The 22,431-nt window shown below is 42.4% G+C and overlaps 1 pseudogene; it reads left to right on the top strand.

The window, feature by feature from the left end:
• LOC118585538 overlaps nt 1-19,176 on the top strand; it is a 100,918-nt pseudogene extending 81,742 nt beyond the window's left edge.
• Nucleotides 19,177-22,431: the final 3,255 nt, after the last annotated feature.

The following is a 22,431-nucleotide window of genomic DNA, read 5'->3' on the forward strand; positions in this document are numbered from 1 at the left end:
TTGGCTCCGTGTTTTTATTTAATAAAACTGCTTAGAAATTCATCTACAATACCTGGTTGCTGGCACTTGAACCCAGAGCTCTGTGTATACTAAGCAGGTGCCCTGCCAACTAAACCCCATCACCAGCCCTTAGAACTCTACTTCTGGTAAATCCTGGAGTTAGCTGCCTTGCTCTGTGTGGCTCTAATTCTTCTTTTACTGTCTTTGAAGGCAGCAGAGTAGAAAGCCAGCTGCTTTCCCAATAGACATGCTGGCCTCATCCTCTCTGCTCTATGCATTTCTCCCAGAATGAAGACACTAACATGTGCAATGGGAGATGTGCTAGGTTGGCAGTAATCTACAGTGATCTGTAGATCCCAGATGCTGAGATGAAGCAGCCCCCCCTTTTTCCTTTTATTTTGTATGTATTCATGAGTGTATGTATGTGCACCAGCCATGTGCCCGAGCCTGTGGAGGTTGGAAGAGGCATTGGATCCCCTGGAACTGGAGTTACCATGTGGGTGCTGGGAGTCAAACCTAGGTTCTGTGTAAGAGCAGTAAGTGCTCTTGACCACTAAGCCTTCTGTTTCTTAAGAAACAGTCCCTTGCATTCTAGAAAGCCTGTCTGAAGCCAAATGGACAATCATTGTGACATCTCTTGGTTAAAAAGATCATGTGGAAAGAAAACCATTATTGCCTGTGTGGAGACTCCAGCAAGATTTTTAAAAGTAAAGATATTCTAGATACTTTTTAAAGAAACAGGGGAAACATTCTGCTTTGAAGCATACAGAGAAAATTAAAATTGACATTGCTGGGCACCAGGCAAGCAAGCACTCTTGACTGCTGAACCATCTTTCCAGTCCCTTGTCCTACATTTAAAACTTGATCTGGAAGAAAAATGACAGCGTTTCTTCTTTAAAGTCAATGTATAGTTTGTTTTCAGAAGACCTGGGTGACCTTTGAGCAGTGGATCTAAGTGGTCTTGACTTCATTACCTGAGCTGCAGGACTGCACTTCATGGAGTAGCACATGAGGTCGCAGTGAGATCACTGCTGGGAAGGTCTGTGTGAGCTGATGCTGCCCACGATTCTCTCTCTCCCTCTCTCTCTCTGTCTGTGTGTGTGTGTGTGTGTGTGTGTGTGTGTGTGTGTGTGTGTGTGTGTTCAGAGTTTTCTATACTTCCCTCTCCCCAGAGTTAGTCTGTCTCCTGACACAGGTCTTTGCCTCCCTTCAGCTGGCAATTTAATGCAAATAGTGTGTTTCTGGAGAGGCAACTTATGGAAGTTCTAGAACTTTCCTGGTGCTTTACTCTTTAAAACTGGATGTTTCTGGAGGTTATCCCGAGAGCAACCCAAACCCAGAGCATTCCTGTATGCTAGCTTCACCCAGAGCCACCCTCTGTGATCAACTTGAACATGGTCCCAGGATGGCTTCAGGAAGGTCACAGTCAGGGCTTGGCATCAGTCAGCTGCAAGGATCTGCATTCTATAATTAGAACCCATTTAAGGGAAAAGCCAGGAACAGTGGTGTAAGCTTGTGGTCCCAGCATGGAGGCCGAGACAGCAGATCCTTGGGGTTTGCTGGAAAGCAAGCTTAGCTTATTTTATGAGTTCTAGGCTAACAAGAGACCATGTCTCAAAGCTAAAAGGTAGAGGTTGTTCTCTGGCCCTTCGCACACATATATACACATGTACACAAGGTAACCACACACACACACACACACACACTTAAAGGTGGTGCCTGGCCTGAAGCAGGAGGGAAATGCACTCTCGGCACAGAGGGATGCCACCAATCTACTGATAGATGAGCCTCTGAAGAGGCAAGGCTTGAAAGAGTCACTGCCAACGGCTCTTCAGTCCCCACTGTGCTGGAAAATCCAATAACCCGTCTGTGATTTATGACTTTCTGGTGTGAGCAGCCAGAGAGTTTACTACCTAGAGAGGGAGCAATGCTTCAGCTGTGACATTATTACACGCAGTGATTTACAGTCGAAGAGCGAAGCAAAAGGGCAAAGCTTGGATTTTCTTCGTGCCAGGTGCTGTTCCTGTGTCCAGCTAGGGTAAAGAAAGTATATTTTATGGTGGTTTAAAACGCTTTTGCATCATAACCTGAACACTCTTGGCTATAAAGCACAGGACTTATGTGGTCCTAAATTCTATCTACTCCTCCCGGTAAGGGTATGGTCAGTTCTCCTCCTTGAATCCGGGTGGGCTGGTGGTTACATTGTAGCGTGCAGTGTGTCAAGAGGACCCTGCCAGTGCCAGACATCTCTGTTAAAACACCAACAGCCTAGTTCCCGGGTTCTCAGAGCCTTGGCTATCATGACGGAACTGTATTAACCTACCTGAGAAACCACACAGAGAAGCCCTGGGCCCATGTGGTGGTGAGCTAGACTTAACAGAAGCCTTGGGCTTCGAATGTAACATGAATTTCTAAATGGTCTTAATAATAATAATAATAATAATAATAATAATAATAATAATAATAAAAACCCAGAGCCAGGTATTGGGGGAAAGCTGAAAGATCAGAGAAGCAGAACAAGCCACAGCCAACCTCACCTTGCCAACTCCTCAGCCGATCCTGTTTCCTCGAATACTCAGACTGAAAGCCTCAAAGTGAGGACTCTGAGGGTCTCAGTTGAACTGCTACTTAGTTCCTGTCTCCTCACGCCTTATATAATGTTCTCCACCCAGCCATGTCACTTCCTGGGATTAAAGGCGCATGTGTGCTTCCCAAGCAAAGACAAGAGATCTCAAGTCCTGGGATTAAAGGTGTGTGCCACCACTGCCTGGCTCTGTTCCCAGTGTGGCTTTGAATTCATAGAGATCCAGACAGATCTCTGCTTCCTAAATGATGGGATTAAGGGTGTGTGCCACCACTGTCTGGCCTCTTTGTCTAATGTAGTGGCTGGCTCTGTCCTCTGGTCCTCAGGTAAGTTTATTGGGATATACAATATACTATATCAGGGAACACAATATATCACCACAATCTAACACAGTCCAAGGGCTAGTGAATGTGTCTAAGAGACCCAAATGGCATCGTGCTGAGCAGAACACTTGTCCAGCTAAGTGCTGCCCAAATTTCTGAATTACCATAGCAGGTGAGACAGTGAAATATTTTCTATTTTAAGCCACTCAGTGGTTTTTAATGTGGCAGTGGATAATAGAAATATTCACATTAGCAGAGAAGGAATCTGGGGTGGGCTTGCACCTTATGGAAGAAGCTGGACTCCTAAGAGGACCACCTCAGTTGAGCTCTGAGAATCCTAGGGTAGGACCACAATGCCTGAAAGAAAAAGCAGCTATGCAGCCACAGGGCTTCAGAAACTGGAGACCCGCCAGCCACTGAGGGCGTCAATGGTGGTAGGAAGGAAGTTCTAAGGAGGGGTCAAGGTCTCAATCAGGAAATGGGGTATTATGACTCCTGCTTTTCTGATCCTTGTTTATCCCCCAAAGGAACAATGTTAAATGGTGGGGAGAGTCTCGGGCTTCAGATGAACAGCCTGGATGTCTGGAACAGAATCCACCTCCCAAGGGAGACCAAGAAGACAAATAAGAGAAAGACTCAACCATGCAGCGTATGAAAGTAGAGAGTGACTCACAGAGAAGGCTATTCTATTCATCATAGCCGGAAACTGGAAACAAACTAGATGTCCCTCAACAGATGAATGGATGTTTTTTAAAAAGTGGTACATTTACATGATGTAATATTACTCAGCCATTAAAAAATGAAATCTCCAGGAAAATGGCTGAAACTAGAAAATAATTATCCCAGGTGAGGTAACCCTGACCCAGAAAGACAAATATGATATATACTCACTTATATGTGGACATTGGCTGTTAAGTCAAGGGTAAGCAAGCTACAATCTATAGAACCCCACAGGTTAGGTACAGAATAGGGACTGGGGAAGACTGATCTCCTTATGAAAGGGAAATAGAGTAGACAGTTGAGGATGGATGGGAGGGGGAACAGGAGGACCAAATGGGGAGGGAAGGGAAGAGGGAACAAAGGAGGGAATACAGGAAGAGACAACTAAAATGAAGGGCCATTTGAGGGTAGTATGGAAACCTAATACAATAGAAACTTCCTATAATATGTACATACATGGAGGTGGTTGTTGCTTAAATTCTAATTGGTCTTAATAATAAAAATCTAGAGTCAGATATAGGGTTAAATGCTGAAAGGTCAGAAAGGCAGAGCAGCCAGCCACTAGTTCTTACCTCTACAAAAATCCTTTCTCCACCCCACCTTATCACTTCCTCTCTCCACCCAGCTCTATCACTTCCTGTCTGTCTGTATAGACCTCCAAACCTCTATGGTTAACTAGTGGCTAGCTCCTCCCTCTGATTTTCAGGCAAGCTTTATTTGTTAAAGCACAAATACACAAATAAAATATTGCCATAGGTGGTCTAAAAGAAATTGCCAAATAATAGGGGATACAGAGCCTCAACTGGACATCCCTGTCACTAAATGTAACTGCCAGTTCCGGGATTCAGTTATATCTAATGGAGTGGGTTCCTGGATCTGTCTGTTTCTTATTCCTTTCTTTGGGCTCTTTCCCTTCTATTTGGTGGGTTTGTCCTGTTCTGGTGGGTTTGTCCTGTTCTGGTGGGTTTGTCCTGTTCTGGTGGGTTTGTCCTGTTCTGGTGGATTTGTCCTGTTCTGGTGGGTTTGTCCTGTTCTGGTGGGTTTGTCCTGTTCTGGTGGATTTGTCCTGTTCTGGTGGATTTGTCCTGTTCTGGTAGGTTTGTCCTGTTCTGGTGGATTTGTCCTGTTCTGGTGGGTTTGCCCTGTTCTGGTAGGTTTGTCCTGTTCTGGTGGATTTGTCCTGTTCTGGTGGGTTTGTCCTGTTCTGGTGGGTTTGTCCTGTTCTGGTGGATTTGTCCTGTTCTGGTGGATTTGTCCTGTTCTGGTGGATTTGTCCTGTTCTGGTAGGTTTGTCCTGTTCTGGTGGATTTGTCTTGGTCTGGTGGGTTTGTCCTGTTCTGGTGGATTTGTCCTGTTCTGGTGGGTTTGTCCTGTTCTGGTGGGTTTGTCCTGTTCTGGTGGGTTTGTCCTGTTCTGGTGGGTTTGTCCTGTTCTGGTGGGTTTGTCCTGTTCTGGTGGATTTGTCCTGTTCTGGTGGGTTTGTCCTGTTCTGGTGGGTTTGTCCTGTTCTGGTGGGTTTGTCCTGTTCTGGTGGGTTTGTCCTGTTCTGGTGGGTTTGTCCTTTTCTGGTGGGTTTGTCCTGTTCTGGTGGGTTTGTCCTGTTCTGGTGGGTTTGTCCTGTTCTGGTGGATTTGTTTTCTATTGAGAGACAGAAAGGAGTCACTCTGGAAAGGGGATGTGGGGAGGGAATGGGAGGGAAGAAGGGGGAGAAACTGTAATTAGAATATATTATGTGAGGAAAAAACTTATTTTTAATAAAAGGAAAGAAATAAAGGAAAGGAAGGGAGGGAGGGAGGGAGGGAGGGAGGGAAGGGAGGGAGGGAGGGGGAGAGGGAGGAAGGGAGGAAGAAGGAGGAATGGAAGGGGGAGAACAGTGTTACTTGCAAAGTTGACTCTCAGTTGTTATGAAGAAACTGGGATTAGGAAAAGGGTCTATTGTGTCCAGCTATTTATACAATCAATAGAGATTGCACTAAGAATGTTCTTTGTTCTGAGAGTCTGGAATGCTGATGTGTTAGGTGACCTGAGTCACCTGCTGATGAACCCTGGAAGACATTTCACACAGATTGTCATGACTCATTGCTGGAGGAACTGGCCATGTCTCTGTGACCCCGCTGGGAGATGGAGGATTCTTGAACCACTTGACTGACTCTATTAGATGTCATCTCATGTGCCTTCCACTTTGTGGATTTCACTTTGTATCTTTTCATTAAGATAAAATTGTAGCTGTCCCCATTATTCATCTGTCATGTGGCAGCGTGGGTGAGAGAGAGATTCCCACCCCCATCAACACCTGAGTCAGGTGGGAGAGCTGGCCCTGCCCACCACTGGCTGAAACACTCAGGTGGGTGAACCAGCCTTAAAGTTGTGAGCATGGGAGAGCTGTCCCTATTATCCTTCTGTCGTGTGGTGGCAAGGGTGGGAGAGCAATGCCCTCCACTCCACCCATCAATGCCTGAGGCAGGTCTGAGAGCTGACCCTGAAGGTGTAGATGTGGGAGATCTGACCCTGAGGACATGAATACAGGAGAACTGGCCCATTCCTTGATCATCACTACAGGGGATGAACTCACCAGGACAATACAGGAGAGCTCACTCCAGTATTGAGGATAAGGGAGAGCTGGCTGACCAACCCTGAAATCAGAGCCAGGATTATGTGTTGGCCCACCCCAACATCCACCCCATCTGTAATCTGCTGGAGCATGTGAAGGGACCAGTCCTGCAGAACCAAGGCTTCAGGATTTTCACAACACAGGCCAACATCAGGGTAACCAAGAGGAATTCCAGTGAAGGCTCAGCATCAATAATGTAGCAGAAATCAGAGTCCTTGAACCAGACCAATGACTCTTTGTAATGAACACTTGCAAGTAAAGATGTATGGATAAAAGGGTTTACTGTGTGACTCACTGTGTCACACTACAGCTTCCATAATGAGATTGATTTCTCTCTCTCTCTCTCTCTCTCTCTCTCTCTCTCTCTCTCTCTCTCTCTCTCCTCTTATATTTTATTTTATTTTATTTTTTTGGGAGGAGGTTGCAAGTGCAGAAGGTGGACACAAAGGGACAGGGAAATGAATGGGATGGAGATGCATGATGTGAAAGACAGAAAGAATAAATAAAAAAAAGGAAAAGGAAAAAAGATAAGGTTGTAGCCATGACTACAATTCCATGTTGAATGATGCAAGTCCTTTTAGTGGATCATCTAGCCAGGAATGGCATAAAGGAGTCTCATGAGTCTCATTAAAATTTCGGTATAAAGCCAGGCAACTTGTTTAAAATGTTTTACATTACTATGGATTTTAGTTTATTGATACAAATTTAAACTTAATTTTTTTATACTGTATATATTTCTATTCTTGTTTGAGGTATTATGTTTATGTAACTCATTTAGATTGTAATGGATAATTAAGAAATACAGATTAATAGTCTTCTATGGTAGTCAAACTTATAGTCATCCACAATGGGCTGGGCCCTTTCCCATCAATCACTAATTAAGATGTCCTACAGGTTAGCCTGACCTTATGAAAACATCTTCTCCATTGAGGGTGCTTCCTCTCAGATGACTATAACTTGTGTCAAGTTGACAGGAAACTAGCCAGCACAGACTTCATTGCCTCCCACTCCACTATTCTATTCTCTTGTCTGCCTCTCTCAGCCATCACTTTAATATCACACCATCTGATTATTATCATATTTTATTGTCCTCTTCCTTGAATATTGTATGTCTCTTCCTTGTTATTTACGATTAATGAAGCCCTACAAATCCTTCAGAAGGCAGCTCAGCTGCCACACTACTTGCGAAGCATGATGATTGGTTTTTAACTGCAAACTTCACAAAACCTGGGAAGAAAGTCTTCATTAAGGGATTGTTGGATCGGGTTGTATGGCTCTGTGAGTGATTGTCTTAAGATAACTGATGTCGACCCAGCCACCCTATGGGCAGCACTATTCCCCAGGGTGGAGAAGTGAAGCTGAGCACAGATGAGTGTGAAATCCTGCCTGAATTCATTTCTTTCTGCTCTGAGCTGTGGATATAATACAAGTTCCCCTCCTTGACTTGCATGCATAGTTGACTAACGACTTGGAAGTGTAAACTAAATACACCCTTTCTCTCCTAAGTTGCTTTTGTGGGAGTGTTTTATCACAACAACAGAAACTAGAGCTCAAAACCTTCAACTTCAGGCACTCTGCAGCAGACAGACTGTTCTTGGGCTATGGTCCTGCCCAGCCTTCCTCAGATCAGCGTTGGGTCAGTGCTCTTCTTTCCCAGGCCCCTCAGTTTGAGGGCGTAGGCCATAGGCAGTAGTTAACCCAGGAATGCTCAATGAGCATTGGTTTATCATGTTTGGTAAGACTCCAAGTGGTTACTCTGGTACTAGTACTTGGATACTTGGTACTTGATAGTTGATACTTGAATGCTGACTATCACACTAACAATGTAGGCTCCAGTCTTGTGTTCAGTGGACCCCAGAGCAGGACCGTATCTACCAGGCTTGGAACAACTCCTTTGCAGACTGATACTGCATATTTTACATTTCTTTATTAGGTGATCATCTTGAAGGCAGTACTGATACATAATTGCTTTAGTACTTTCCATGTTGACTAGGGCAGTGAGTGCCCATTATAAACTATTGAACTGAATTAATATAAATAAAATGAGTTGAATAATTTCAATATTTTAGCCTTCTAGAAAATGAAGCCCCTGAATATGTTGTTTGTTGGTTTGTTGGTTTGTTTTGAGACAGGGTCCCATTATGCAGCCCAGGCTGGCTCTGAATGTTCTATCCTCCCGCCTCAGCCTCTTAAGCTCTAGGATTATAGATAAATGCCACTACACCCAGACAAAATGAATCAGCCATTTCAGAAAAAAAGGAGAAAGTTTCTGAATTATGACTTCCCCTTTATTCAGGGAAAACTGAACACAAGGTTACACTTTGTAATTTTAATGATAAATCAGATTTTTCAATTCTTAAATAAAAAAAACTAGCTTAGAGTTATTGCCAGAGATTTATAGTCACTCTGGAAGCTATTTTATATGTGCATGGGCTTTATTTATTCCTTTTCTAAGGCCATGTAGAATAAAACTTGATTAGAAATGAATTTTTCATATTCTGGTGGGTGGTTGCCTGGCAACAAGAAATGAAACAATGGGGTCAGCGCATGTAAACCAGACAGACACTCCACCTGGAATTTCCTTTTTTCAGCACAGCTGATAAGGTGGCCAGATCGTATATGTGACTTGTCAGGCAATAAATTAGTTTTGGAACAAAAGGACCAACGGAAATGAAATTTTTACTTAATTTGGCTGTGCTTTATAGCTTCATACTCAGTATAGATGAAAGAATTTTCAATTAAGTATTCTGCAAGCTGGTCGTTTAACAACCCCACACTTTCGGGGAACACACTGAAGTGTAGTTTTGTGGAGACTTAGCTCTGTAGTCTGTTCTGGAAACCTCCTTGGTAAGGAGCCCCATGGTAAGGCTTGGTCAAATGGAGCCACAGGAGAGTAACAGCGGAAGTTCAATCAGGGAGCCTGGCTTTTGGATTTAGTCAATTTATTTTACAACCCCAATTAAGCATTTAGTTGATTGACTTATCTCAAATATACATACAATATCATGTTACATCACATTTATTAGTTATTCCTAGAAATGAGTAATATGCTTATAAGCCTAGAAAGGCCTTGGTGTGCTTTCCTTTCACTTTTTCCTTAAACTTTATACTACAGTGTGAGAGAGTGTGTGTGTGTGTGCATGGTGTGTGTGCTTATGCATGTCTGTGTTTGTGTGTGTGGAGGTCAGAGGAGAACTTTGTGGAATCAGCTCTCTCCTCCCACATTTACTTAGATTCTGGGCACAGCAGGTGCTTTACAGGTTGGACCATCTTGACAGCCCGTCATCATGCCCAACTCACTCAGTCCCACTCAGTCGGCAAGCTTTAGGATCAGAAGGATCAGCCTGTGAAAACAGAATTCAGTGTTGTTGATGCCTGTAGAGTTGTGCACCCTTCAACACAATGTCATTCCGCATAAATTTACTCCTATAACTCAAATGTGTGCGCGCATGCGTGCGCACAAACATACACACACACAAAATTAACCGTCACTCCTTGTCTTTCTCCAATTTTCTGTGTCTATGGATTTCCCTAGACGACACAGCCTCTTGCAATTGCAGTGTATAAGTCCTCGTCACTGGCATCTCCATGAAGCCTAACATTCCCAAGGCCTACCCACACTGTAGCATCAGTACGTCATATATTTTTCTTTCTTTTTGGTTGTGTTTGAGATAGAACTGAGGGCCTTGCATATGGTAGCTAAGCAATCTACAGTCAGCTCCACTACTATCCCACTTCATACCTTTTTTAAAAAGTAAATTTAATTATTAATTTTTATTTTTGTGTATAAGTGTTTTTCCTGTGTGCAGGTTAGTTTTTTCTCAACTTGATACAAGAAGAAACTTCAGTTGAGAAAAATGCCTCCATCAGATTGGCCTGTAGGCAAGCCTGTAGAGCATTTTCTTGGTTAATGATTGATGTGAGAGGACCAATCCATTGTGGGCAGTGCCCACCCAGGACAGATGGTCCTTCATGGTAAAAAAAAAAAAAAAAAAAAGCCGCCTGAACATGCCAGAAGGAGCAAGTCAATAAGCAAGCAGTGTTCCCCATGGCCCTGGGGCAGTCCCTCTCATCAAGTTTCTACATTAAGTTCCTCTCCTGACTTCCTCAATGACTGACTGGAGCAGGCTGGGTAAACCTAAACCCCCTTTCCTTCCCGGTGCTTTTGGCCACAGTCTTTATCACAGTAAAAGAAGCAAACTCTGACACTTGCATGTCCACTTGTGTGTGTGCTATGTGTGGGCCTGCTGCTCACAGAAGCCAGAAGAGGGTGTGGGGACCCCTGGAATTAGAGTTACAGATGGTTGTGAGCTGCCACCTGGGTGCTGGGAACTGAAGCTGAGTCCTCCTCAAAAGCAGTAAATGCGGAGCCATCTCTCCAACCCCTCTTCATATTATTTTATTACTGAATGATTTTTCTATCATAATAGGTATGTCACCCAGAACTGTATAGATGTGGGTCATAGTGAATAGAGCTTCTAGGATGATCGTGTGAAGTTCTTGTCTGAGCAACCCCTTTTCAGTGATGTACACCGCATGTCCAGGTGTAGAGTTTTAGATGGCGGTTCTGAGTCTAACATTTGAAAACTACCAAATGATTCTTCAAACTTGCTACAGCATTTTCATCTACCCAACAGTGGATGAACATTCCAGTTTATATTTACACCAGGACTTGTTATTGTCTTTTTTTTTTTCTCATGGCCTTTACAGTAAGTGTGAATTGATATCTTTAAAAATTAGTATTTTATTTATTCAGTGTGTGTGTGTGTGTGTGTGTGTGTGTGTGTGTGTGTGTGTGTGCTATGCATGTATGATTGGATATTCTCTTCCATGTGGGAGCATGTGGAAGCCAGAAGTAAACAGCAAGTTTCTTTCTTAGTTGCTTCTCTACCTCTCGAACATTTTTGCTCCCTGGAGACTAAGCATCTAAATATATGAGCCTGTGGGGGCCATTTTCATTCAGAACTCCACACTGGCCCGTGACTATGGGATATCTTTTCCCTTAAGTATTTTTCAGACTATCTGGAAGTGTTCAATGGTTAAATTGTAAGTCTATTTAGATATTTATAAGTGTTTAGGAATGATATCAGTTTTAAAAAATCACTCATATGAGTTGTTAAAACACAATAGAAAGCTCAGAAGTAGATTTTTATCAACTTCAGTAGCTGACCTCTGACAAATCAACAAAGATAACACAATGAAGAAAGGCTTGTTTTCCAGTAGCCAAATGTCCACCTGTGAAAAAACGAGCCTGAACAGCAATTCTGGGCAACATAGACATTGAGTAAACATTAACTGTAGACATGAAAGTCTAAAAATAAGAATGTCTTGGAAATAGAAGAAAATTTGCTTGCCATTGTGACTGTGATGAATTTGAGAATAAAATATCAGGTGATTCAATTCAAAAATAGCAAAACAAATGCTCAGTGGTGTCCCCAGAGAAGACACACGACAGCGAATAAACGATGAGAAGAGGCTCAGCCTCATTTGTCACAAGGGCATTGACGTGTAGCAGTGACTGCTGCACACCTCTTACAACTGTGGAAACCCTAAGACACACCAGCTGCCTGCAGGCAGGCAGATGGGCAGACGGGCGGGCAGACAGGCGGGCGGGCGGGCAGGCTGCAGGAGGCTTTCATGGCTGCAATACAGAGCCACATAAAAGCTTTGCAAGGCAGCCCCACTCTTCCCATGAGAATAAAATGGGACTGAGTGCACCATCCAGTGACCTTGCTCTGAGGTATTTACCCAACTAATTTAAAACATGTCTACACAAAAGCCCATGCATGCTTACAGCAGCATTTTTACAATAAAAAAATTTCTGGAAACAGAAACAAGGTCTTCCAAGAGGTGAATGGGTAAATGAGCTCCAATATAGCCACTCAGTGCAACACTACCTGATGATTAAAAGGGATGAGCTATAATCAGTCTCCAATGACTGTCTCAAGTGAGAGAAATCAGTCTGAAGAAGCTTTGTGTTATATGGTTTCAGGTGTGTGATGTTCTGAACAAGGCAAGAGTGTCAACCCGTGTCATTATACCAGTCTTGTTTAGGCAGTATATGTATTGTCTATAACTATTACTGTTACACACATATGCATATATCTGTGTCTATAATTATTACTGTTACATATGCATATATGTGTATCTATCTATGTAACTAATAATTACCAACAAAGAAAGAAGTCCTGCATTTGAGAGGGAGTGAGGGGAACAGGAGGAGTTGGAGAGAGAGAGGGAGGTGTGGAAATGATCTAAATTCAGTGTTCATGTATGAAATTCTCAAAAAGAAATTTAAATTGAAAACTAAATCTTAAAAAAAGAAGTGAGAGGATCCTAGAATGGAAGGAATATGGAATATTGCAGAATAATTGAGCGGGGGTGGGGGGGGTGAGGAGTCCTGATCTAAGAAACTAAAGAAGCAAGTAGATTGTGCAAAGCTAAAGACTAAATAAACCACACGTAAAGAAGCTTGAGATAGATATGAATCTACTCTGAAAAAAAAAGATAAAGAATAATAGGATAAATGGGTAGATCACTGAATCTACTGTAAAAAGAAAAATGAGAAGATATAAAAATGACAAAAGGTAGACTACTGAATCTATTATGAAAAGAAAAAAGATAGGATAAGTAATGACAAATTTTTGTCTGAGTTTATCAAATGTTACTGGACTGGACATTGTTAATATATATAATGGAGTTTTTTTTTTATCTGAATCTGTCAAATGTTAATGGAATAGACATCGTTAATGTAATCTTGACTATGTATATTGTATATACTTATTTGATATGATTTTTCTTGTATTAGTTATAAGCTTTTTTTAAATTTTAGACAAAAACAGGGGAAATGTGGTATTGTGTTCCCCCAAAAATTGTGCAGGTTAATAAACTTATCTGGGGTCAGAGAACAGGATGGCCACAATATTAAACATGAGGATAGGCAGTGGTAGCACATGCCTTTAATCCTAGCATTCCAGAGGCAGAAACACCTCTGGATCTCTGAGTTCAAGGCCACATTAGAAACAGCCAGGCATGGTGACACATGCCTTTAATCCCAGGTAGTGATGGCAGAAAGTAGAAAGATATATAAAGCATGAAGGCCAGAAACTAGAAGCATTTGGCTGGCTAAGCATTCAGGCTTTGGAGCAGCACAGTTCAGCTGAGATTCATTCTGGATGAGGACTGAGAAGCTTGCAGTCTGAGGAAATAAGACCAACTGAGGAACTGGTGAGGTGAGGTTGCTGTGGCTTGTTCTGTCTCTCTGATCTTTCAGCATTCACCCCAATAACTGGCCTCAGGTTTGTTCTTATTAATAAAACCTGTTAAGAGTCCTGCTACAGAAGCCGAGACAGCAGTTTGGACTTAATGGATGGATGTGATCATGTGTAGAAGTGTATAGAAACACAAATACTTGTGTATAAGGAAGTACAGACCCCAAGAGACGATATGCATGTACATCTAAGCCCTATCAGCTGAAAGGACTTAAAGGAACCCCAATAACAGCAAACACACATTGTGTCCAGATATCATCTCCAAATAGAATCCTTCAATTAAACAAGCTGGCTCTCTTTGGAGAGCTTCTTGCTTGTAGGACAGAACCAGGAGATGGGCTCAGAACACCTCACAGTGCTAGAAATCATGAAGTGTTTAAAACAGAACCTGTGGTGGGGCAGAGATGTCAGAGGGTTGTAGTTAGAGTTTTCCTGCCTGGCCCACAGTCAGGACAAATCTCTCTCATCTGCCAGGCCCATAGACGCTCAGACCCAATCAAGTAAACACACAGAAACTTACATTGCTTACCAACTGTATGGCCATGACAGGCTTCTTGTTATCTACTTCTTTTATCTTAAATTAACCCATTTCTATTAATCTATACTTTGCCATGTGGCTTGTGGCTTACCGGTGTTTTTACATGTTGCTTCTCATGGCGGCAGCTGGCAGTGTCTCCCCCCACCCCCAGCCTTCCACTTCCCAGAATTATCTTCTCTCTTGTCCCGCCTATACTTCCTGCCTGGCCACTGGCCAAACAGCATTTTATTTATACAGAGCGATATCCACAGCAGAGGGTCACAGCAATTGATTGAGAAAGTGCTGCTTAGTAAATGGGAAAAATCTGAACCCCCCAGTGTGTTGAATTATAACTCAAAGACTATAAAATAAATATCTAAAAGTCTGCATAAACACATGATGGAATAGATAAGTAATTGTGGAAAAGTAGATAAATCATTTTCAACAAAAGCATTACAAATGATTTATTCAGACACTGGATGCTTGAGATAGGGCAAAACTCACACTTTAGATGGAGATTGTTCACACAGACTGCTGCCTTCTAAGTAGCAGGGGTGATGGGCTTGGATGGGACAAGCTTATAGGGCAAAAACCAGAATAGAATTACTACAAGCCAGGTGACATGTCATGTTAACAGTGGGGACCTTTCATATGACAGGATGAAAATGGTACTTCATTTCTGTGGCCCCTCCCCCAAGTCTGTAACCCCAGAGTCATCATTACAAACACAAGACAAATCCAACAGCACACCTGACCAGCTCCTTGAAACGTTAAAGGTTTCCAAAGCAAGGGCTGAGAAACTGTCCGTCAGAGGAAGTCTGAGGGATGGTCCCTTTTGGGATCCGGAACAGTAAAGGTATTAGGGAGAAAGTGAGGAAATGTGAGTAAAATATGGACTTAATAACAACCAATGTTTGTTCATTATTTTTGAAGTCTCAAATTACTGAAACTTAATAGTAGAAAAAAAATTGGTTGTGATACCATCTTTGCAATAATTCTGTAAATCCAAACCTGAACTAAAACAACATTTATTTGGAAAATCTCTAAAGATTGAGTTGAGCTTGTGAGATGCTTAGCCATAAGGTTATTGCCACAAAGCCTGTGACCTAAGTTCAATCCCTGAAAGCCATATAAAGGCAGGAAGGACTGACTCTGCTTCACAAAGTTGTCCTCTGATCTTTACACACACACTCTGGCTCACACACACACATCATGGAGCATTCTCTCTCTCTCTCTCTCTCTCTCTCTCTCTCTCTCTCTCTCTCTCTCTCTCTCACACACACACACACACACACACACACACACTGTGGCACACATGCACATGCATGTAAATACACACTATGTCATATATGCACATGCACACACACAATAATTGGTACATAAAATCATTAGTATATAAAGGTACTGAAAGAACAATATTGAAAAAAGATTTCTGCATGGGATAGAACAGTAACTAATATTCTACAGGAAAACAAAACCGTGTCTTCTTTTTTGCTGGGTGTAAATCACCACGACACATTGGTCGTCTATGTGTCAACACACAGCTGCACAGACCCTGGCCCTTAATCAATAGCAAATACTAAATCAAGCAGAAGTGCATTGGTTGGTTTTCTTAAAAACCCAGACAGCACACAGAAAACGTTTTAGGCTTTCAGGACATTTGGTGCATATTTTAATTCTAGAACTGCTAAATCACAGAATAAAAGCAGCCACAGACTGTCTGTCAGTCTGTCGGTCTGTACAATGAATGTGGTAGTATTCCACTCACTGAAATTTCATTTTACAGAACAGATGGCCAGCCTGTGAGCCAAACCATGGTGTCCTCTGCCCTTTACTATGAAATGATCTTAAGAGCAGCAGAAAATGCCCCAAGTGACACCAATGGACTCGCTATTCCACTTGCCTTGTCTCTACACTGGGATACAGTTTCTCACCAGGGCCCAGGTAGTGGTCTGCATTGAGCAGGGTCAGCTCCAGGACATAGTTGATTCTTTCTGTGGTGTTTTATAAACACGAACATACTTGGGTAGAGGCTCTTGCCACTCTCTGGTCAATGCTGTGTGCCCTCACCGATGCTGAACAAGTCCTGACTCCAGAGGGAGATTGGGTGTGGATCCAGGCACAGAAAGACCCATATTCCCATGGGGTGGGGTGACCATTTTATCCCAAGTTTTCATTCTCAAAAGGGCCGGTCTTTATGTTTTCAGTGCTTAAAACTGTCAAAAGGATTGAAGCGGTTCAAAGGGGTTCCAGAGTTAAAAATCCAAGCTGTGCTTCTCTGGCCCAGCCTCCTTGGTCCACACTGGCTGGAAGGAAGGTTTTGACTTTTGAATCCTCACTGAGAATTTTTACAAAAGACAGAATCCTCTTCTTTACTTTTGGTATTCAGGAGTTTAATTTCCTGCTTTGGAGTCCTTGGCAGATCTTCGGGTTGCTTGTTTTCTGCTCCTCTTTGCATTTCCCGTCACTGTCCCCCGATCTTGAGTGGTGCCCCACCCCTCTTACTCTGTCACTCTCCCTTCTCCGGTGCATCACAAAGTGAACAACTTCCACAAGGTGACAATGTTGAGATCTCTTTAATCTTCGACAGCTTGCTCCTGGTGTTCCTAGAAGGATGTAGTGGATGGAGCAAAGGAAGGTGGAGATGGATGCTCACAGAGACAGTGTGTTGCTGAGCCTCAGTTGTTTGGAACAACTCAACTCCGGTCCTGAGTTTGCAAATTCCTTTCAATGAAATAAAGCTCACGCCCTGGGATGGCTATTCTTGGTTCAACTTGAATACTTCCAGAATTAACTAAAATCCAAGCAACTGGGTACACCTGTGAGGAAGATCGTTAAATCATTTGAAGTGGGAAGACCCACCTTTAATTCAGATCTTTTGAGGTCAGAGATGCAGCCCCATCTTCCTGTGGCAACCTACAGAAAGGACATAGAAGAAGGTGTGGGAGACCAGCTCCTACATTTACCCCACGGTGCTCTTGAGGAGTGAGGGATAAGAGATTTGGATAGAATGACAGAGGGGAGAGAAACAGAAACACAGGAGAGCCTTGGGAGGGCCTGGATCCTTATCCACCAGCCTCTCCTGTCTCTTCTAAAGGGCTATTTATAGGAATGCCAAGGGGTAGAGCAAAAGACTTCCTTCTAGTTCAGCCAAGTGCAGACTCTTCCAATCACCTAGTAGCCATGCACATGGTCAAGCAATCCTCTCATGCAGCCCTTTGTGGGCTCCCACATGACGGACACAGCTTCTCTGCCTGCTTGCCCCCACTCTCCCTGGCAAATCCATTCCTCCTCTGTCACTGGAGCCTGACTCTTGGGGATTCTTGTGTGTACTGAAGAGCACCTGAGATATCCAGTCTCATGGACTGAACAACTACTGGATTCTTACACTTTCTATCAGATGGCAGACATTGTTGGAGTAGCTGGACCACAGTCTGTAGGCCTCCCTAATAAATCCCATCTCTCTTTCTATATATAGTCTCTATGTATTTTCTATCAGTTCTGTTCCTCTAGTGAACCCTTACTAATACAACCTCTATTGAAGTTAATCATAAACCCATTCTGCCCTGCTAAGTCCTTCTGTAGGTAACTTCCATACATTTTGTAAGACTCAACTCATCAGATGTTATATACTAACTTAGCTGACAGATGGACACCTCTGAAATCCTGTGGATATTCTGTAGATTAACACTGAACTGACTGTTGAAATATTTGTGTGGCTATCCTATACTGCTGGGAGCAGTCTAAATTACCATTGTATCCTCTGCTTCTACAGTCTTGTGCCTAACACACAGTTAAAGTTTATTAAGTGTTCTTGAACTAAATTGTACTGAACACTCATATTATTGGAAACTTAAACATAACATTATAGTAGATTTAAAGAACTATTTCTAAACTTAATTAACATTTTGTTCCAGATTCTCATTAGCATGACTGACATTATCTTTCAATGTAATCAATAACATTATCTATATGAATTTGGGTGCTTTCTGGATAAAATGTATAAAATGTTTTATCAAGGTGCTAGTTTACTTAGCTTATGCACTCCAAAAAATGCCAACAGCAAAACATCTGGTAGGTTTTGGTAATTATTTTGCATTTCCACTTAGTGTCCTGATGCAGAAAATTGCTAACTGCTACCTGAGGAATTTGAAAGCATAAATACAGCTCTCAAAGAGCCCTGTATATCCCTGGGAGGAAATGTGTTGTTTAGGAGAGTGGGTTGCATTAACTCTGGTAATGAGTCAGAAATAGATGGTTACACAAGCATTGTTATACCAAGAGCTGTGAACTCAAGAATGAACTATGGATATACAAACACTGGTGCAGGGCTGGAGAAATGGCTCAGTGGTTAAGGGTGTATACTGTTCCTGCAGAGGATCTACGTTCAGTTCCCAGCACCCACATTGGACAGCTCACCATCATATGCAATTCCAGCTCCGAGGATCTGATGCCCTATTCTCACTTCTGTGGGCACCTGTACTCATGTGTGTACACACTCCTTCACACACACATAGACACACACACACACACACACATACACACACACACACACACACACACAGAGAGAGAGAGAGAGAGAGAGAGAGAGAGAGAGAGAGAGAGAGAGAATTTAAAAAAACCAAGTCTCTTTCCAGCCAGCGCCGAGCAATGGGCATCTCTCGAGACAACACCGTGCCCTAAGATTGGATGTGGGGAACTTTTCCTGGGGCTCTGAGTGTTATACTCGGAAAACAAGGATCATTGATGTTGTCTACAATGCATCCAATAATGAGCTGGACCGCACTAAGATCCTGGTGAAGAACTGCACTGTGCTTATTGACAGCACACCAAACGACAGTGGTATGAGTCTCACTATGTGCCGCCCCTGGGCTGCAAGAACGGGGCCAAGCTGACTCCTGAAGAGGAAGAAATATTAAACAAAAACGATCAAAGAAAATCCAAAAGAAGTATGATGAAAGGAAAAAGAACGCTAAAATCAGCAGTCTTCTGGAGGAGCAGTTCCAGCAGGGCAAGCGTCTTGCCTGTATTGCCTCAAGACCAGGCCAGTGTGGCAGAGCAGATGGCTATGTGCTGGAAGGCAAGGAGCTGGAGTTCTATCTGAGGAAGATCAAAGCCCGGAAAGGCAAATAAAGCATCACTCATTAATATTAACAACAACAACAATAATAATAATAATAAAAACAAGTCTTTTAAAACTATTGGATCTGTGTGTGAGAAGGTACAGTGAAATGTCAGAAAACTTGACCCTCCCCCCAATAAAATGGCATGCATGTATGCCTATTGAATAAGTGTAATTGAAATTGAATTTTATTAAACAAATTATGTCTTTATTTTGTAGCTTCTATTGTTTCTAATATATAAAATGGTGAAGGAATTACTTGTTGAAGATGATCAACTTTACCAGGTACTTTTAACAATCCAAATTAGTTCCAGACACTTGAAGACACTTTAATGCTATGCTTCACATGTACATTAGAAGCTAGAATACAAACTTTAAGTGTTTTGTTAGCGTATATTAATTACATACAACAGTGGATTTTGTGATGACTCTTTCATATGTACACATGATTTCAGTCATATTCCCTCCCTACCCTTCTCTTCTGCTTCTACCTTCTGTGTCTTTTTTTGGTCTTCCATTTTCATGTGTTTTTTTGTGGCCCAGTGAGTTTGATTGAGCTTATTTAAAGAAATGTGAGCAGGGGTGTTTATAGGCGAATGTGCGCCTTACTGGTGGCTATACCAGTGAAAAAATGCCCCTCCCTCCCTCATCAACAATTATCTGTGCATAAATCCTCATGGGCTGGGAAGGAGTATAATTTATTTATTTTTAATATTTATTTTTATTATTTGTGTGTGTGTTTGTGGGTGTGAGCGCAGTGTCCATGAAAAGCCAAAATGTTGGCTCCCCCGAAGCTGGAGTTACAGGCAGTTGTGAGCCACCTGATCTGGGAACTGGGAACCAAATGCTGGTCCTCTACAAGTGCAGTGCACACTCTCAACTGCTGAGCTGTCTCTCCAGCCCATCAGCTCAGTATTTTTATGGTTCTCTGTTCCATGTAAAGTTTGCTTATTGTCAAGGGCACAATGGAAGGGAATAACAGGCACCCGGGGCTCTCACAACTAATTTGCACTAATTGAGCAGCTTAAAAAGCAGAAAGATGTTCTTTCCAGGCTGTGGAGCTCACAGTCTGAAGTCAAAGCATAGACAAGGGTGGATCCATGATCTGAAGCGGTGCTGTAAGAGATTATGCCTTGAATTAAAGTGTCCACTTAGTTCCCAGAACTTGCAGATAGACAGTGGGGGAAGAAGAGTGTGAAGTGTAGAGTCAGAACTAGAAGAAATCTTCCTCTGTAGCAGATGTGTGCAACAGTGAGTGAGCCGGTCCATTCTGTTGGTCAACACTTGGCCAACAGAAGTCCTCTCCTACCAGGATCGATTTGGTCATGAAGCATGCATAATTATAAAAACACCGCACACATTTTCCTCTGGTGTAAGTTGAAGAGAGTTGACTTTGTTACGATGACTGACTTTCTAAGCCAGGCTCATGATATTGTCAGTGTTGCCAGCTTTTTACAATCAGGGCTATCTTCTAAATCCTTGTCTCTCATTTAGCGTGTGCTATGTGCCAAGTGCTTTATAGGTCAGCAGAGATCCATGATGAGCACAGACAAAAGGATGAAGACCTCACAAAGTTGTCAGATGGTCTCTGTTAGAACAAGGGGCCAGCAGAGGCTCCTTCACGGTGGGCCTCTGTTGATTTTTAAGAACCCACAAGTGGCCTGGCACTCGAAGATGGCAGAAACAAGAGGGCCTGGTTATCAGCCATTCACAAAATAGATAGAACAAAGTAGAGACGGTGCTGCCCAGTGGCTCTGCAGGTACATGCTTGCCATGCAAGCCTGGTGACCGGGACCCATGACAAAGATGAAGGAGAGCAACAGCTCCTCGACATTTTCTTCTGACCTCCACACACTCCAGGGCACCAGCACACCTTCACATCATGCACAATAATAATAACTAAAAGTCAGTTTAAAAAATCCAAGACAATTAGATCTTGAATTCCTAGAAATTTGGCCCATTTTTTATCTGAATGAAGTTTACATAGAATTAATCATGATGTATATAAAGTGTGACATGTTTCTGTATGCAAAAAATGAAGTAGATCAGGTAATTTGTCATAAAATCCTGACACTGTTGTGCTAGAGACATAAATGTGAGCATTGGTCAGGAATCTGCCTCTAACCCAAAGGCCGTGGGGCTGTAAAGCTCTTCTTGTTATTCCACACAGGCCAACACAGAGCATGTTAGAATAAAAAGCCCCAAAGGACAGGACAGCAAAATGGTGTGTCATTTAAATAGAGGAAAGATTTATCTTAGGTAGTAAGCAATTGCAGCTGGCATTTGCAGAATGTATTAAAAAATAAATCTTCTTAAATTCCAGCTTGCAATGAAGACTCAAAGAATGAATTTAAAAAATCATTGCCACCAAGAGATTTGTGAATTCTCTAAAATAGCATTCAAGCCTCAGCTGTGAGGAGGAAGCCGAGGAGGGAGCCACTTCAGATGCAGATGGTATAGGAAGGGTAAATACCTTCACTGTGACACAGGATTTGTAACCTGACAGTCAATGGAGAAGAGACACTTCCCTTGACACCTTTGCTAAAGGTTGCTCAGCATGTAGTTAACAGAGGACTGAAGGGTTGGAAAGGACTACCAGGGGCTACTCAGCTTGTTCATGTTTTATACACACAAAGGCATACATAGAAATGGCTGTGAACATGGACAGACACAAATAGAGGTAAAGACAGACAGATCCACAGACATATCAGCCTTTCTAGAAGGACTACTGCACACTTGGCCTTGTAGCTTTATGCATCAAACTTCTAAAAACACACATATACAAAAATACAGACATTAGTAAAGACATAAGCATAGACACAGGTGCCATGCATAGTTCACCGCTCTATCTGGAGGAACATATTCCAAGACCCCAAATGGATTTCTGAAATCCTGGGTATCACTAGACGCTGCGTACAAATATCCTATACGTTCTCTAATACTCATGTTAAACTTTCATTTATAGATTAGGCAGAGTAGCAATAACAAATAATAAGATAGAAAAAGTAACATGCTGTAGTGAAATATCTTACAAGACAAAAATACCTCATATCTTAGTAATCTATAATTTTCTTCCTTATTAAATTGAGGTGTCTTTTTTTTCATTTAAAGGAGGTACTTTGTGGCTTCTCATTGGCATATCTGAATTCCCAGTACCAGTACTTATGGGGATTGTTTAGCACAAGCATTGTGTTCAAGCCATGTCCAAACTGACAATTTAAAAAGGCTACTATGATTGACAGAAAGACAACATACACAGCATGGATACACTGGACAAGGGAAT

Source organism: Onychomys torridus, chromosome 6 (genome assembly GCF_903995425.1).
Source record: "Onychomys torridus chromosome 6, mOncTor1.1, whole genome shotgun sequence".
Taxonomy (NCBI): Eukaryota; Metazoa; Chordata; class Mammalia; order Rodentia; family Cricetidae; genus Onychomys; species Onychomys torridus.